At 38.3% G+C, this 16689-nt stretch overlaps 1 protein-coding gene and 1 long non-coding RNA gene across 3 annotated transcripts in view; both read left to right on the top strand.

The window, feature by feature from the left end:
• The window catches only part of LOC117661774 (transient receptor potential cation channel subfamily V member 6-like), a 93029-nt gene that overhangs the window by 13662 nt on the left and 62678 nt on the right, over positions 1-16689 (top strand). The gene's annotated exons all lie outside the window — the stretch shown is intronic.
• LOC117661775 (uncharacterized) lies at positions 1557-10816 on the top strand. The gene is made up of 2 exons (XR_004590112.2): positions 1557-1646; positions 10487-10816. It is a non-coding gene; the product is annotated as an uncharacterized LOC117661775 (long non-coding RNA).

Below are 16689 nucleotides of genomic sequence, written 5' to 3'. Positions count from 1 at the left end.
CATATATTTTTACACTGTTATTTCTGTAACTGTTTGTTTTATCTTTCCCTTTCTTTTTTTTTGGGGGGGGGGGGAAAGGCCTTCGGGCTATTCAATAAAATACATAATAACTAGCTTTCATGCTTAAGGCAGGACTAGAATGTACAGTCTCCTGGTTTTTGGGGACTTAACAACTAGACCAAACTGATTGTCTTTGCAAGTCTGCTCCTGGAAATGTAGTCAGGGCTTATTGAGATGTAAAGAAATAAAACTCACTTCAAGACTAACAAATATATTATCACCTAAGCTTTTCAGAACCAATGTATAGGTTGTAAGGTAAACCATAATGAAGCATCACCTGGTATCTTAGCATCTGCAGCACCTATCAGTGGTACTGTTTATCTTCCAAAATATAAGAAGGCAAAACAAAACAACAACAACAATAACAAAACACAAGCCCACATCTTGCTGGAACATTTATAAAGTGTGCCCATTTTAGATATTTTCCATCTATGCAAGGGCATGATGGTGTAACATTTTTGAAAACTTTTAAACTATAGAAGCAAAATGTTGCTTTAATTTTTTGCTGGGATAGAAGGTTCTGGGAAGGATAAGATAAGGTTGGACATCTCTATTATATGGATTGTTGCAGAAGTGGAAACCGGGTAAAGAAAATGGAAATTTATGGCTACTGTTTGGCCTGATGACTAGCTAGTAAATTCAAAACTGAGGTGAGAGTTGTTTAATTCAGAAGTTTATCTTAGCTCATATACTTGCTCTGACTGTATTGTGTATTACACATGTTAATGAAATAATTTGGATATGTATGGGAATTGTAGCCATTCTGTAATCCCAGGATCTGAGGACACCAGGCTGAGACCTGATGCAGTACTAAATCATTGCCATATATATGAAGGCTTTTAAACACTCGGGTATTTTACTTGGGCTCCAGCTCACCTGGATGCTTAAAGGTATTATACTCTCATTTACTTTAAATCCTCCTGAGGAAAAGATATCCTGAACATTAGGATGCTGCTTTGTTTCTTGATCAAAGTGATTTCAAGGAATCCTTGCAAGATCTAGATCACAGTGCATAATCTAATAGGAAGAGAAGTGTACATTCAAAACACACTGTGAGAATGTAGGAGAGCAGGAAAGCAAATAGGGAATTAAGAGTTAGGTAATATCAGATACATTGATCTTGAATGATTGCTTAGTGTTGAACGATAAAATACAAACATGGATGCTGACATTTTTAAAGAGATTGTTCTCTTCCTCCACCGTGATCTTTTGAATAACAGAACACAGGAGAACAGAATAACAATAGAATAACAGAATTGGAAGGGAGCTTGGATATCATCTAATCCAACCCCCTCTTCAAGCAGGAAACCCTATATTATGGGTGGGCAACTATGGCAACTTTAGGACCTGTGGACTTCAACTTCAAGAATTCTTGAGCCAACATGAAATTCTGGGAATTGAAGTTCACGGGTCATAAAGTTGTCATAGTTGCCCCAGAACCTGAATTTCAAGAGACTACTTCACAAAACGTAAACAGCAACCCAACCAACCAACCAACCAACAGCTTCAAGGATTATCATGGGAGGAAAGCAATGAAGTCTCCAGATTCCAGTATCATGCAATTAATCTCCAGTCTATGCTTTAGAGTGAGCTGACTAACATTCCATTCATTTTTGTTAGAGAACAATAGAAAAGACTAATGATAAAGCTATCGTGACAATAAGGGTTAAGTTCAACTCAACCTTTAAATCTTTAAAGCATATGTCTTTGGGGCATTTTCTCAGATGGCCTCATATGAGTCTATCTATTGTTTATTGGAATACTTAATTACTTTAGATATTTATCAGAAAATGTAATTATTGGTTATACTTAGAGCTAAAGTACTGAAGTATCCTCTGTTAACAATGTATACCAGTAGGTGGCAGCATATAACTGACCCTGATTGATCTCATAAAAGTTGAGTAGAGTCAGGCCTGATTAATAATTGTATGGGAGAACTCTAGGGGATATCAGGACTGGAGGCTAGATTGGAAAGTAAAAAAAAAAAAAATCTTGGAAGATCTTAGTGGGAGATTGTTTCTGTACTGCTACCAGTGAAGGCATCAGGAGTCAAGTTCAGAATGAAAGGGATGTTACCTTTAATGTATTTGAGAACTTCACAAGGGAATGGTTTGATGTGCCTAAATAATTAATATATTCATATAAAAGGGTTATGAGGAGTGGGTTGCATAGTTTAATAAAGGGCTAGTTTTGCTGTTTAATTGTGGTGCTTTTGCAGATATTGATAGAGCCACAATCAGCGAGCTGCCATGTCTTCCCACACTTAGTCTGTTTAAACCAGGGGTCTTCAACCTTAGCAGCTTTAAGATTTGTGGACTTCAACTCCCAGGAATTATGGGAGTTGAAGTCCACAAGTCTTAAAGTTGCTAAGGTTGAAGACCCCTGGTTTAAATAGTGCTGTCAATGGGATGCAACTTCTTTCCTGTGTGCAAATCTTCCCTCCCTGGAGTTAAAAGAGAAGGTGGGGAAAATGTTGAAAAACAAGTCCTTCAGCTTTAAAACCAATACCACTGGGGAAGAGCTATGATGTTGCAGAAATTGGCAGAAACATAACTCAGTAGTGCACAGAAACTAAAATCACAGATATATGTGCACATGTGCAAACACAGACATGCACATACACAAACTCCCATCAGAAACGTGTTAAGGAGAGAAATGGAGGAAGGATTAGAATCAGGTAAATAAACTGGATGTTGCAATGGAATGCTAGACTGTTGTTCAATAGACTGTTGAATAACTGAAACTGGCGTAATACTATGGCAGCAACAGCTTACATTCTGTGTCACTCTTTTGTTTGTTAGTAATAATAACAGCCCCATAAGAAAAGAAACATGCTGCACACTTTGAAAGCTGCTGTGGTTTCAAACCACATTCTGCATACTTTAAGTTGGTTATCTGTTCAGTCCTAGTTTGACCTTTCCGTCTTTTAGTTTGCTTTTTACAGGTAGTCCTTGACTTATGACCATAATTGAGCCTGGAATTATGGTTGTAAATTGTTGCATTGGTTAAGTGGGTCATCATGAGACCAGACAGACTCAATTTTATGCCTTTTTTTGCAGCAGTTGTTAAGCCAATGCCACAGTCATTAATGAAATCCATTTCACCTGAAGGGCTTTTTTTTGCTGGAACCTGGAACCAAATGCCAGAAACTTGTCAAAAAAACATTGAAAATCATGGTTACATGACTGCAGGACCTTGCAAATGGCCGTAAAGATGAGCTGGTTACCAAGTGCCCAGTAATGCACAAATGCGACCATGTAACTGCAGCGTGTTTGTGTGTGGGGAGGGGAGGGGCTGTCATAAGTTTGAAATCAAGTTGAAAGTAGCTTTTCGGGATCCATCGTAATTTTGAATGATCACTAAGCGAATGGTCGTATGTCGAGAACTACATGTACTGTTTCTAAAATCACATTTCATTAAATTTGCCAACAACAACAGGGTATCACAATAAGAGAACCTATACCTTCTTTTCATGCATTGATAACTTCAAAAAGATTCATAGCCAGATGAGTAACAGGAATAGTACTTACATAAATAAGTTGCTAATTAAAGTGCAGAAGGTTCAGGAAACTGCGCCCTACATTTGGCCAAATTCCTTGGCAAAGAATGAGTAAATTCTAGCATCAGCACAAATTAGTCACATAGTGATATGTGTATACAACTTGCTGTTGTTCATGCACAGACATCCTGTTGTATCTAAAGATTTTGACTTTGTGCTATTGAATAAAAGTTTAGGGAGGACCCTTATTAACATAAGACTGAGGTTGTAGGATTCTCCCTATAGGATCCTATGCCATTACAGCAATAGCAAAGATCGAAATCTGGCTTCTTTGATTAAAAACAGATACATACAGTGTTTCTCTTTCCTGCGTTTTTATGTGTGTTTAAGTCAGCTGTTATAGTTTCATATTTTTTTTTGATGGTTTAACGTGTTGCTACTTTTAAGATTGCAGATGGTTTTATATTTTGTGTAGAATATAATTACATACACTTAGGGCAATAAATGGATAAATAAACCCTTCTCTGAGGGCTGCATATAACATTGAAGTCACGGAGGTCAAAAATAGTATGCATTGCATCACTTTGTTTGCAAGAGACATACTTCTGATTTAAAAATCATTAAGACAAACAGTGCCTTTAAACTTCTTAACAGGCAAGAACAACCAACACAATGGTACAAATACCTTAGATTTTTGGGTTTGCAGTCATCATTGATATCTACAACACCAGTCATCTTTTGGTAATTCTGTAGAATGCTTTGCAGCAGTCCATGCTTCCACTTTCAAACATATCCTACGGCTTATATCCTTGTTTAGTCATGATTCCAGTAAATATGCTCCAAGAGGGGTTTGATAGTAACAATGGCAGAAATGTCTGGTGGAGCATGGCTCTTAAGAGTGTCCACAAAGAGAGGGTGAGAAAAGTAAAGATGGACACAACCATAGGATCAAATCCTGACCTTTTACATAAAATGAACTGATGCAACCACTATCCTAACATTTTTGACTCGCTGCTATGAACACTCCTGATGGCTCTGTTGCTTGAGACATGATTGAAATGTTATTGAATTGCTTCTTGTACATCAGAGTTGCAGTCAGAAGGTCCCCAAGGGAGGAATTAAACACCTGTAATTTGATGTTTTCAAGAACTATCAGATAGCTGGTAGATACATTAATACTGTTGAGATTTACTTTTCTTTGTAAGAGGAGGATTGGCATAGGCAAAGATGCTCTTCCTTCTTCATTATACTTCAAGCTACTACTGTTTTTGGAAATTGGCTAATGAGAATTAGGTTTTCAAAAGTTTTGCTTTGCAAGAATTGATGCCAAATACTTAATGGGACAGAGTTTAAGTCTATTTTAAATGTAAGTTATCCACACTTGATGTTCATTGATGATACTTGATGCATGCCTTTGTAACTTGATTACAGCATTTGATAGTCAGTATGCAATGATACTGAGTGTTTGAAAGAAGGCAGGGGATAATATTTAGTGTTTGACAACTGGAGAGTTTAAGGATTTTTACATTTAGTGCCTGCCAAAACAAAACATGGCAGCAGAGCTAAGATATTCAATATTTATAGTTTTCAGAGAAAACTTGGCAAATGTTGGATGTGTGAATATTCAGAAATGTAAGTTCAATTCAGCCCATCTGCTTTCTTCAATGTAAACTTCCTTGTTTGGGTATTCTGAAAAAATTATACTCCCCTGGGCTGTTTTGAAGAGAAAAATGGTGAAATACAGTAAAGTAAAAAAAAATTAAAAAAATGATTTAGTTGCCATAGCTAGTATCACCAAAACTTTTTTCTTTGCAACTCCTTCTCCAGGTAGGCTTTCTTATTTGTCTAAATATTTTAGAAATTGATCATGGGATTCTTTCCATTATGATAATTTTAACAGCACAGAGACAATATTAAACTGCTGGAAGCTCAGGCAGTTGATGCAAAACAGGAAGAGCTCAGTTCATGGATTTTTTCCCTCAAAAAAAACAAAACAAAAACAAAAAAAAAAAAAAACAGACACCAGATTTCTTTGCAATGGCCATTTGTTTGGTGATTAATCAGAAGCTAAATCGATCAGAATAGAGCTGTAAGGGACCTTGGAGGTCTTCTAGACCAACCCCCTGCTCAAGCAGAAAACCTATAACCATTTTAGACAAAGGACTGTCCAGTCTCTTAAAAACCTCCAGTGATGAAACACCTATAACTTCTGATGGCAAGCTGTTCCACTGGTTAACTGTCCTCACTGTTAGCAAGTTTCTCCTTAGTTCCAGGTTGCTTCTCTCCTTGATTAGTTTCCATCCGTTGTTTCTTGTCTTGCCTGCTGGTGCTTCGGAAAATAAGTTGACCCCCTCCTCTTTGTGCCCACCTCTCAAATACTGGAATACTGCTATCATGTCCCTCCTAATCCTTCTTTTCTCTAAATTAGCCAAACCCAAATCCTGCAACCCTTCTTCATATGTTTTAATCTCCAGGCCTTTAATCATTTTAGTTGCTCTTCTTTGCACTTTTTCCAAAAGTCTCAACACCTTTTTTGTAATGTGGAGACCATTACAAAATGCAATTAATTGACGAGTCAAGCCTCTATAGTTAAAAAAAAAAAGCAGTAAGTGAGATAGAGGGAACTTTTAAATGACTAAGTGTACAGTCTTCATTTGTAAATTGAATTAGAGGATTTATTAGTAGGTTTGTTTTGGAATCATGTTGTATAAGGGAATTTTTAACTAGAGTGCTATTAAGCATAAAAAGCAGGACAGGAGAAAACTAGAGGCGTAACTGAGGCATAACACCATGAGCCTTGGTGGCGCAGCAGACTAAAATACTGTTAAGTGACACCAGCTGCCTGCAATTACTGCAAGTTCAAATCTCACCAGGCTCAAGGTTGACTCAGCCTTCCATCCTTTCGAGGTAAGTAAAATGAGGACCCGGTTTGTGGAGGCAATAAGCTGACTTTGTATAAAAAAGAACACCGTTTTGGGGGGGGGCGAAAGCCCTACTAAGCAGGTATATACAAAAGTATGAAGGCTATTGCTTAATGCATTGTAAGCCGCCCTGAGTCTCCGGAGAAGGGCGGCATATAAATCGAACAAATAAATAAATAAATAAATAAATAAACAAACAAACAAACAAACAAACAAACAAACAAACAAACAAACAAGAAGGGTTAATAATGAATTATTGGGGGAGGGGTTTTTTGTTGTTGTTGATTATAGGCCTGGAGCTGATCATTACATCATGAAAGCGGCCAATAGAGTTGGTTACTGGTTCAGTTTAGAGCCTCCTTAAAAAGTCATCAGAACCTTTACAAGAAGATGTCTCACTAAGGTATTTCTAACCTTGGTTGATTTTTGATGCCTATCTTTAATGTTTTTATTGAGAACAGAGTGTAATGGTGAGATCTAAAATGAACTTTTAGGCTATGGCTGTTGGAACTGCATTTACTGTATATATTATAATCTATTTATTGCTTTTATAATTATTGCTATGTATCAACTTTATAGGGAAGGCTCCACTTATGTCAAAACAAAATAAATGAAGGGAGGAATGCCTAGTAACAGGGCACAGAGATGTTTATGCAGATAAACAGTAGAAGAAATTAGCATGGGGGGAGGGGAGGAAAGCTGCTGCAAGAACTGAGTCATGCTTCCAAGGCAATTATTCGATTATTCAGCCTTTAATGACACTTGGGCATAATGCACGAACGCACAGGGGGAGGAGCAGCTGGGCTCCGAGCTGTCATGAAACAACTTGATTGTGTTTTGAGAACTGACCCAGAGACTTGTTTATTATTTAGAGCACTTACAACCCACTTTCAAATATTTATGCCTTGCTTCTCAGCCTGAAAGATCTTTGAATGCTCACAGGCTTGTGAATTTCAAGGTAACACAGTCTAAAATGGGAGAACAGAAAAGAAAAATGGAATGAAGACAGACAAAGAAAACAAGGAAATGTAGGCCTCTGAATACCCTATTTTCACCCAGCACCATAGTAAAAGAAAATGGCATTTCACTGTTCCAGCCTGTTAGTGACATTGCATTGGATGGAGTATTCATCTAAAGCAGTGTAATCTAATTTTTTTCTCAGTCCTGCCCCCAAACACTATTTAATTATCTTTGTACACACGTGCAGGTAGTCCTTGACTTACAACAGTTCATTTAGTGACTATTCAAAGTGACCTATGACCATTTCCCACACTTATGACCAGTGGTGAGTTTCAAAATTTTTTACTACCGGTTCTGTGGGTGTGGCTTGGTGGGTGTGGCATGTCTTGGTGGATATGGCAGGGGAGGGATACTGTAAAATCTCCATTCCCTCCCCACTCCAGGGGAAGGATACTGCAAAATCCCCGTTTCCTCCTGATCAGCTGGGACTCGGGAGGCAGAGAATAGATGGGGGCGGGGCCAGTCAGAATTTTTACTACCGGTTCTCTGAACTACTCAGAATTTCTGCTACCGGTTCTCCAGAACTGGTCAGAACCTGCTGAAATCCACCTCTACTTATGACCATTGTAGCATCCCCATGGCCATATGATTTACATTCGGATACTTGACAACCGATTCATTTTTATGACAGTTGCAGTGTCCTGGGTCACATGATCACCTTTTGCGATCTTCTGGTAAGCAAAGCCCATGGAAAAGCCAGATTCACTTAACAACCATGTTACTAATTTAACAACTGTAGCGATTCACTTAGCAACTGTGGCAAGAAAAATCATAAAATGGGACAAAACTCACTTACACATTTCTCACTTAGCAACATAAATTTTGGATTCAATTGTAGTCGTAATTGAGGACTACCTGTACCATATATAATAAATCTCTGTCCCTTCTGCAAAGTTCTCTCACTCCCTCTCCCCCCCCCCCATATCAACAATTAACAAAAGTCTATGTGGCTATGATGCAAGCCCATAATTATTTTCAGTGCCAGGTTACACTGTTATTTTCTTTAGATTTAAACTTGGCTAGTTGCATTTGTTTTGAATAGTGGCCTCATTTTACTTGCAAAAGTCCCTTTTTTCAGTGCTATGTGAATCCTGTCAATTGCCACAGGGTGAAGAATAGTACATGATGTTTTAAATAACTAAGTAAACTTCATACATTTTATTTGGCACGTATACATAATTTTAAAGGTCTGGGTAATAAAATGCCAAGTGCTCCAAGTTGAATAATTAGTGAGAAAATTATTTATTTATTGGGTTTTTTTTTAGTTTATTGAAATTTATTATAATACAATACAATACGGTCAGTCAGACAGTGTTACTTTCCCACACAGGTTAGATGAATTCTTCCTTTATGTTTCATAGTTCCAGGTACATATATATATCTTAAAATTTATATTAACTTTCATCTATTTTTTATTCGGTTATCAATCCACTTATACCAATCATCCCACAGTATATAGTATTCTGAATCCTCTTTTTCATTTAATTCTAACGTTAATTTGTTCATTTCGGCACACTCTAAAACTTTCTGAATAATACGTTCCTCTGGGGCATTTATTTATTGGTTTTATGATGATATCATGGGTAATTCAAGCCAAAGCAGGAGAAAGAAAGGAGCTTTGTGCTAATAAACAAAGATTAGAAAGAGCCGAGAAAATTTCTTTTTTTACGAATTAATGCTCATCTATTGTCAGTTGAATTGTATGTTAAAAAGTTAATTATCTCAATATTTTTTTCCTGGTCTGATTGAATTTAAATTTGCACATTTCTCAAAATATATAATAGATAGGCAACATGTGATTCAGGTGTGAAGTCACATTATTCTTAGGATTATTTGTAAATGAAGCCACCTTGCTATTTATTATTCTAATGAAGAATAAGAAAATTGGCGCTCCACTCTTCTGCATATTGACTTTTGAAAAGTATTACTCAATTCATTGGGATGTATTCATTGGATAGAGCTGGACTGTGGTTAAAATTAGTTCTATACTTTCCTAGATTTCAAGAAAGCATTTCAAGTGATGTTTGTGAGGTCACTGATTTCTCTCTCTCTCTTTCTTATTTACTTCTTACTGCATACCTTTCAAATTATGAGGGGCTTTCTAGGGATACCTGAAATGTCCTTGAGAATGATAAAAAGCTCCACATTCAGTGTAAGCTCTTTGTGTTAGAGTTTTATCAAAAGGGACAGTGTGTTCACAGAAAGTGCTGCATACAGCTCAAAGCACTTGACAAGTTCTTATAAGTGGCCTTATTCATGCCTGCCTGTGAGAAATCAAGCATAAGAACTTTCTCCATTATTTCCTCTTCAAGCATAAATTATTACCTTGAAGTGCATGTTGAATGTGCGGGAGCCTTCTCACAAACCAAAGCAGTGATGCTACTTGCAGGTGATTCCTAGCAAAGTGAAACACCTTGGGATTTGTATTACTGTACACAGCAAAGGGATGCATTGGGTGGACGCTGCACCAAGACCAGAGATGGTCTTTTTTTGTTATTTCTTTGTTATTTGTTATGATATAGGGCCGTGATGGCGAACCTACGGCACACATGCCACAGATGGCACTCGGAGCCCTTTCTGCGGGCACACGAGCCGTCGCCCAGCTCAGCTCCACTGTGCATGCACATGTGCCTCCCACCAGATTTTTGGGTCTCTGCGGAAGACGCGCACGCATGCATGGGGGGTGGGGGGGTCACGCATGCATGCATGGGGGTGGGGGGAGTGGGGGGGAGCGACACCCCTCCGTGGCCCATTTTTGGTCCCAGGAGGCTTCAGGGAGGCGAGGGGGGGGCAGGAGCTCGCGGGAGCATTGCATTATGGGTGTGGGCACTCACACACGTGACCCCCCCACACACATACTCCCAACGCGACGGCAAAAAGGTTAGCCATCACTGATATAGGGTCTCCTGCTAGAGCAGGGGGTTGGACTAGAAGACCTCCAAGGTCCCTTTCAACTCTGTTATTCTGTTGTTTTTGTCCAGGATAGGTGATACTAAGCTGATATGATGCAGTGAAGGGAAATAATAAAAACCAGGTGATATGTTGCTGCCATCTTAACAATGGTCGATTATGTTGGATTTCTGATCCCCAAGAGAAACCATAGCCATGTCAGATGATTTAAAATGCTAGGACACATTTTCAAAACATGCATCTCTACTGGTGTTCTCCAACCCTCCTTCATCGGATTACTTCTGAGTGAAAGTCTGGGAGCTGCAGTCCAACTACATCTAGAGGAGCATAGATTGAGAGAAACTATTGAGACCAAATCAAAGAAATGCTTGGTTTTTTAAAAAAAAGATAAATCAGTCTTCCCTAACCTCTCCTTTGTCTGTGGCTTATTATAAGGTAGAAAAATTTTTGTACTTCACCTCCACATAGGAGTCCTCAACTCATGACCTTAAGGAAGCCTGCCCATCACAATTGTAAGTCATGACGGTCATAAAACGGGTGTCAGCTGCCACCTCACGCTTGTACTTCATAAGCATTCAGTATCAGCTGCCATGAGGGGGGGAGGGGATGGATGGGAGGAGGGATGCTTCTAGGGAATTGAAACTTCACTATATGTCTCCGAGATGAGCTTCAAGGACAATCGGCTGGGAATGGAAAGCAGCTGCATACCAAATTTACGCCTGAAGTGACCGTTCTAAAAACATCCTATTTGAATTTGATTGGATATGGGGGGAGGGCAGTGATGGGAGGCAACTAAGTGAGAGGAGAAGTTAGACTTGGCGGTTTTGGTGTGCGATTTTCAGTTCTGACTACGCATTACTGTAATTCACTTGACTTCTAGTAAACTATACCTTTCTCGATAAATGGAGTTAAGGATAGTTCTTATATAGAGGTTCAAGCTGAGGCAGGTCTGACAATCAGTTGGTCACATGACTGACCTGATTTTACAACTTTTTGTGTGCCAGTTGTTAAGCGTGCAAAGCAATCACCATGGTCATTAAATTAACTCCTCAGTCATTAAGTGAACCAATGGTTCACAAGGGGCACAGTTTTGCTGAAAACTAGAAGTATATGTTAGTTTTATGGCAAAAGCATCATAAAATGTACTGACACAACTGCAGGATGCCGTAAATGGCCATAAATGTGGCCCAATTGCCAAGTGCCCAAAATTTGGTCAAATGACAATGAGAGGGGTGACCATCAGAACTTTGAACCCAAGACGTAAGTAGCCCCCAGGTAGATCTGTTGTAACTTCTAACGGTTGTAAGTCAAAGACTATCTGTATTATGGCTAGCCCTGTGTGTATTGTAAATTACCTAAAATACAAATAGAAAAAAATAAATAAAAACAAAACAAATTAAAAACTAAAAATGTATAGAAAAGATTAAAAAGAACAAATTAAAAATATTGAAAAAAATAACAAGTAAACAATAGAACTAAAAATATTACATGCACATTTACATGCATAGGCATATATGAAAGATAAAGCGAATGATAGGCCATTCAAATACCAAAATTATATATTTGAATTTCATTATCATGATTCAATTTTTAGACAATGAATTAAACCTAGGCAAAAAGATTTTCTTTTTGTCTAGTACATTGTGCAAATTTTGCCAATTGAGACTTAATCAAGAAACTATAGTGAACACTCATGCTCAGCATGTTGTGTAAATCCAGTCACAGTACAGTTGAGATGTTAAGGTTCTCATCCAGTTGGATCAGAGAACTTACTTATAGCAGTTGTGAATCTTGCTATATTTTATCAGTTTACCAAGTGCATTTGTAAACTTCAGATCGGTGTATTTCCCAATATGTTGACATTTTCTGAAAACTGAGCAGATGATACAATGTCTTGGCTTACTTGTCATTGAAGAGCAGTAGCATTTCACTGCCATCTGGTTGATTGTGAAGTTCCAGATTAAGTGAATTCCTGGGGACCAGTTTGCTGAATTAAATGTTTGAATATTTATTGAAGGACTGTTTATGAAATGCAAGGATTTCTTTAGGAAAGCTCTGTAGAGACAACAGGTATGTGGGAAACCTAGTCTACCTGGGCCTGCTTACCTGTATATAGGTAAGGCATGAGAAAATCCTGGTCTCCTAACCCACCTATCTATTTTTAAGCTAGCAATTGCTCTGGAACAAGCAGCTGGCATATGTTGATGGCAAAGTGCCACTTGAGTTTAAAACCAAGTCGACAACAATGCAGCAACACAGACTGATGGCATTCCATCAACAACTGAAAAAGGGAAAAAAGTCTTCTCTTAAAATGTCAAATCTTATATACATATGCATGATCAACAATGAAATGTGATGGAAGTACCCTGTTTCCTCCAAAATAAGACATCCCCCGAGAATAAGCCCAATTGGGCTTTTGAGTGCATGGCAATAAGGCCAAGCACTTATTTCAGGGTTCAAAAAAAATTAAGACAGGGTCTTATTTTCGGAGAAACATGGTAGTTATGGTCCCTGTAGATTTTTGTTTCCTTGCTATGTAATTCCTGGCATATGGATGACTTGGGAGGCTCAGCCCTACTTTTTTGGAAAGAAAATTCTCTGAACAGAAGCTTTCCTCCTTTGGGACTGACCCAAGTAGCAGAATAGCAGAACAGACTTGCCAAGTTCTCCCAAAGGGGGCTTAGAATACGGGGAAGTCACATTTTGCAAATCTTAATTTCATTTTGGTGAACTTGATGAGGCTTGTGCTTCCTTACACTGAGCCCTATGTTTCAGGAGCAATAAATCTTTATTTGCTAGCGTTGAGTTCATCCAATACATATTGACTAGGTAGAGCATCATCGCTACTAAACTATCCAAATTTTGTTTTAAGTTCTTGCCATGAGTGTTTGCAGATTGCATTTGGCATGGCAGCTGGATAAATGTTGTTCAGATCCAACTAGTGCTTTGAAGTATGTGCTTTTTTTTTTTCCAATAGGGTTGAGCTTTTGGAACGTCAACACTGAGCAAATGTCAGAATTGATGTCAGTATAACGAAGTAGGAGTATATTACAAAAGCAGACAATGATGCTTATTAATCTCTGTCAATATTTTAAAAGTAGATTTAACATGGGCCACTGGAGACATAAGCTTGGAAACATCAGGCTTGTGCAATGGAAGCATTTGGAACAAAGTGGGTGATGCAACATCTGTTGCCTTCTCTTGATTTGCTGGAGAAAGAGAATGGGATGGTATGAATTCCAGTCAAATTTTCTTGGAAACTGGTACAGAAAAGTAAAGCAGATCTTCCCTACTAGCTAAACTGGTGAGAGGGATACCTGATTATTCAAGAGGAATTCAGCCAGGCTAGTCAGCTGTGGAAAGTGGAGAGTGTGTGGATACCATCTGAATTATCAGATACCATTATTTTTGAAGGATACATACATTGACAAGAAAGCTCCAAGACTTCATTTAGAGCAAGGCGTCCCCAAATTCTTTAGCTTATTGATCCCAGAAATATTTATTCTATGAAAATAGTTTAAAAACAGCTAGTTTAATAGCATTGCAAATAATGATGATGCCCATAATATAATGCCTATATAATAATGCCTATATTCTCAGATGCTACCTTAATAATTCTTAGGTCTTTGGTTAGGATATAAATTAATAAGCTTCCACATTCTTAGACTGTGTATCTAACTATACACTATAGATTACCCACTGATGATGATGATGATGACAACAATTCAAGATGGCTCTCATTTTTTAGATTTACATTGAAAGTATGGCTGATTTAAAGGAATGCTGGGTGGGTTTTTCTACAGATTTTGAAAGCACCTCTTCCAAATAATTTCTAATATTCCGTTTTCAGATTGTGCTCTAAGAAGTAGAAACACAGAGCTAATTTCTCTGAGAGACAATATGCCTAACGTATTGGAGAATTTTGTCTTGAAATATATTGTTAAGACATTCCCTTGCTGTGTACAGTGTACAGCAGAGAAGGATATTCTTGTACAGCAAATGGCTTTTGAAGCAAAGTTCTGATTTGATTCTTTGAGTGGCACATTGGAGACTAAGAAATATAGGAAAAGTTTGCTGTCTTCTATTGCAAGATATATGCTACAATTGAAAGTGGTATTCCAATTCTCAAAAGGCTTTTGCCAGCATAATGTGGTGTATCTCTGAAAGAAGAAAAACATGAAAATGAATATTTGAGTATCTCATGCAGCCAGTATGCCAGTCTTGCTCTATGTAGCAAAAACATTGACATTACTTAATCGGGATTTATAGAAGTTGGAGATGTTTCAAATGAAATGAGATTGTAGCTTCTTGCGTGACTCGTGATATAACACGCAGGCAACAGCCAACTGTTAAGAAGAAGATCCATCAATCACTCCTTTGCTAGTCTGGGCATGTCTGAAGAATGGATGTGCCACACCTACTTATGCATTTGCTGGAAAGACAAAGTCTGCCTGGCTGGAAATAACAAAATTTCCCCTGTCTCCTTCAAGACCTAAATCAGCAAGATAGCAACTGATACTTAGTGATTATGCTGTAATATCACAAATTGCAGCATCTGCTGAGGACCCAAAATACTGGAAAACTAACTGCAGAGATAACTATTAACCATGGCCATCACAACCACAGCAGTGATATTTTATGATTTGTGGAGCCAGTCTGCTGGTGCTAGAATATATGAATGAATGAATGAATGACTTTAGGAACTAGAAATGAAATTAACTATTTGAAATGTTCTGAACAAAGCAACAGAATTCTGAATAGTTTTCACAGGTCTGCAAAAACATAAAAATGTTAATTTGTTGGACAATAATGCTAATTACAGAGAAAAGGGAAGGGTGTGCATTCATCAGTCCTTCTAAGCAGCAGCTCTGCCAGTGTAGTAGCAGCTGGACAGCATTTTGAACGAATCCTGTGTGGTGAAATGCAAACTAATAATTATAAAAAATAAATGTGTCAGAATTTGTCTGAAATGTGCAAACTCTTATTCTGAAATCTCTATGGAAATATGAGAAAAGTTTGCCAAATGTCTGCCTGAAAGACCTCACAAAAACATTTTAATGCTGAATGCAACTAAGGAAGCTCCGGGTTTTGTTTTAAAGGACAGTTTGTGTGATTCTGAATCTTAGCACATGTGAGGCCAGAAGATAAATAAGGCATTTTTTTCCTTACAAGAGCGCTAATGGGAGTGTGCCCAGTAACTTGTAATTATTTGGGCTGGTCTTTTCAGCTTACGTCCATTGAACAAAGGCATCTTTTATTGTCATACGTTTGCATAATGGCAGGATTTAGAGTAAATTGACAAGCAATAGTGAGAAGTAGATTCTGGCTATTAAAAAGTAAATAACCATTGATTCACATGAAGCACTTTATACCCTGTGGCATAGTTCCAGTGGTTTACCACTAAATGTTTAAAAACCACCCTTGCTGGCTCCATTGCCACACCATGCTGCTAATTGCACAACAGCTGATTGGCACGCTAGGCATTGAGTGTCACCTTTGCTGTCATCAAGCCTGTACAATTCTAGAAAATCTAACAATCAGCTCTTATGAGTCAGTGCAAGCTGGCTCCAGCACACTACAGAGTGCTTCTCAAATTGGAAGTATGCTGGCAGGAAGAAATCTATCCCAAAGCAGAGGAGCATAAGAGGTGATGTGTTAAGTATGCTGGTGTTAGAAAGATCAGGACCACACCTTAAGTGTTCCAATTAAACTGATTTATTGCTCGTGCCTATGCATAGAAAACTACTCAACTAATCGTTAGCACTGTGTTGGTGCTAGATAAGGGTTAACAGTATTCAAGAAGGGTTAGACTTAATTCGATTGTGGCAGGCTGATACCTCTTTTGATTCTGCCCCCAGGCTCTGTCACTCCTTCTGCTACAATTGGGCACCCTACATCCCTCTCTTTAATAGAAAAAGTTAACTCAGCCTTCACCCCTGCCAGACATCAGCCTGACAAATATTTATATCCTGTCTATGTGCCTGTTTTATTTAGCTCCTAGATATTCGAAATATCGTGTTCAGACACTGTTTTTAAACTAATCATTCAGTCTTCAGAGGCTGGAGGCATGTTGTATATGTTTAAGATCCAGCCAGAAATAATTCTCAAAATGAATGGAGCAGGGGTGAAATCCAGCAGGTTCTGACAGGTTATGGAGAACTGGTAGCGGAAATTTTGAGCAATTCGGAGAACTGACAAATACCACCTCTGGCTGGCCCCAGAGTGGGGAGGGAATGGAGATTTTGCAAATCCTTCCTCCAGGAGTGGGTAGGGAATGGG

The sequence above is a fragment of the Pantherophis guttatus genome, chromosome 2 (assembly GCF_059756535.1).
Source record: "Pantherophis guttatus breed Tessera chromosome 2, ASM5975653v1, whole genome shotgun sequence".
NCBI classification, from domain to species: Eukaryota; Metazoa; Chordata; class Lepidosauria; order Squamata; family Colubridae; genus Pantherophis; species Pantherophis guttatus.
Note: the sequence above shows the minus strand (reverse complement) of the source record. Positions and strands in the feature narration are given on the sequence as shown.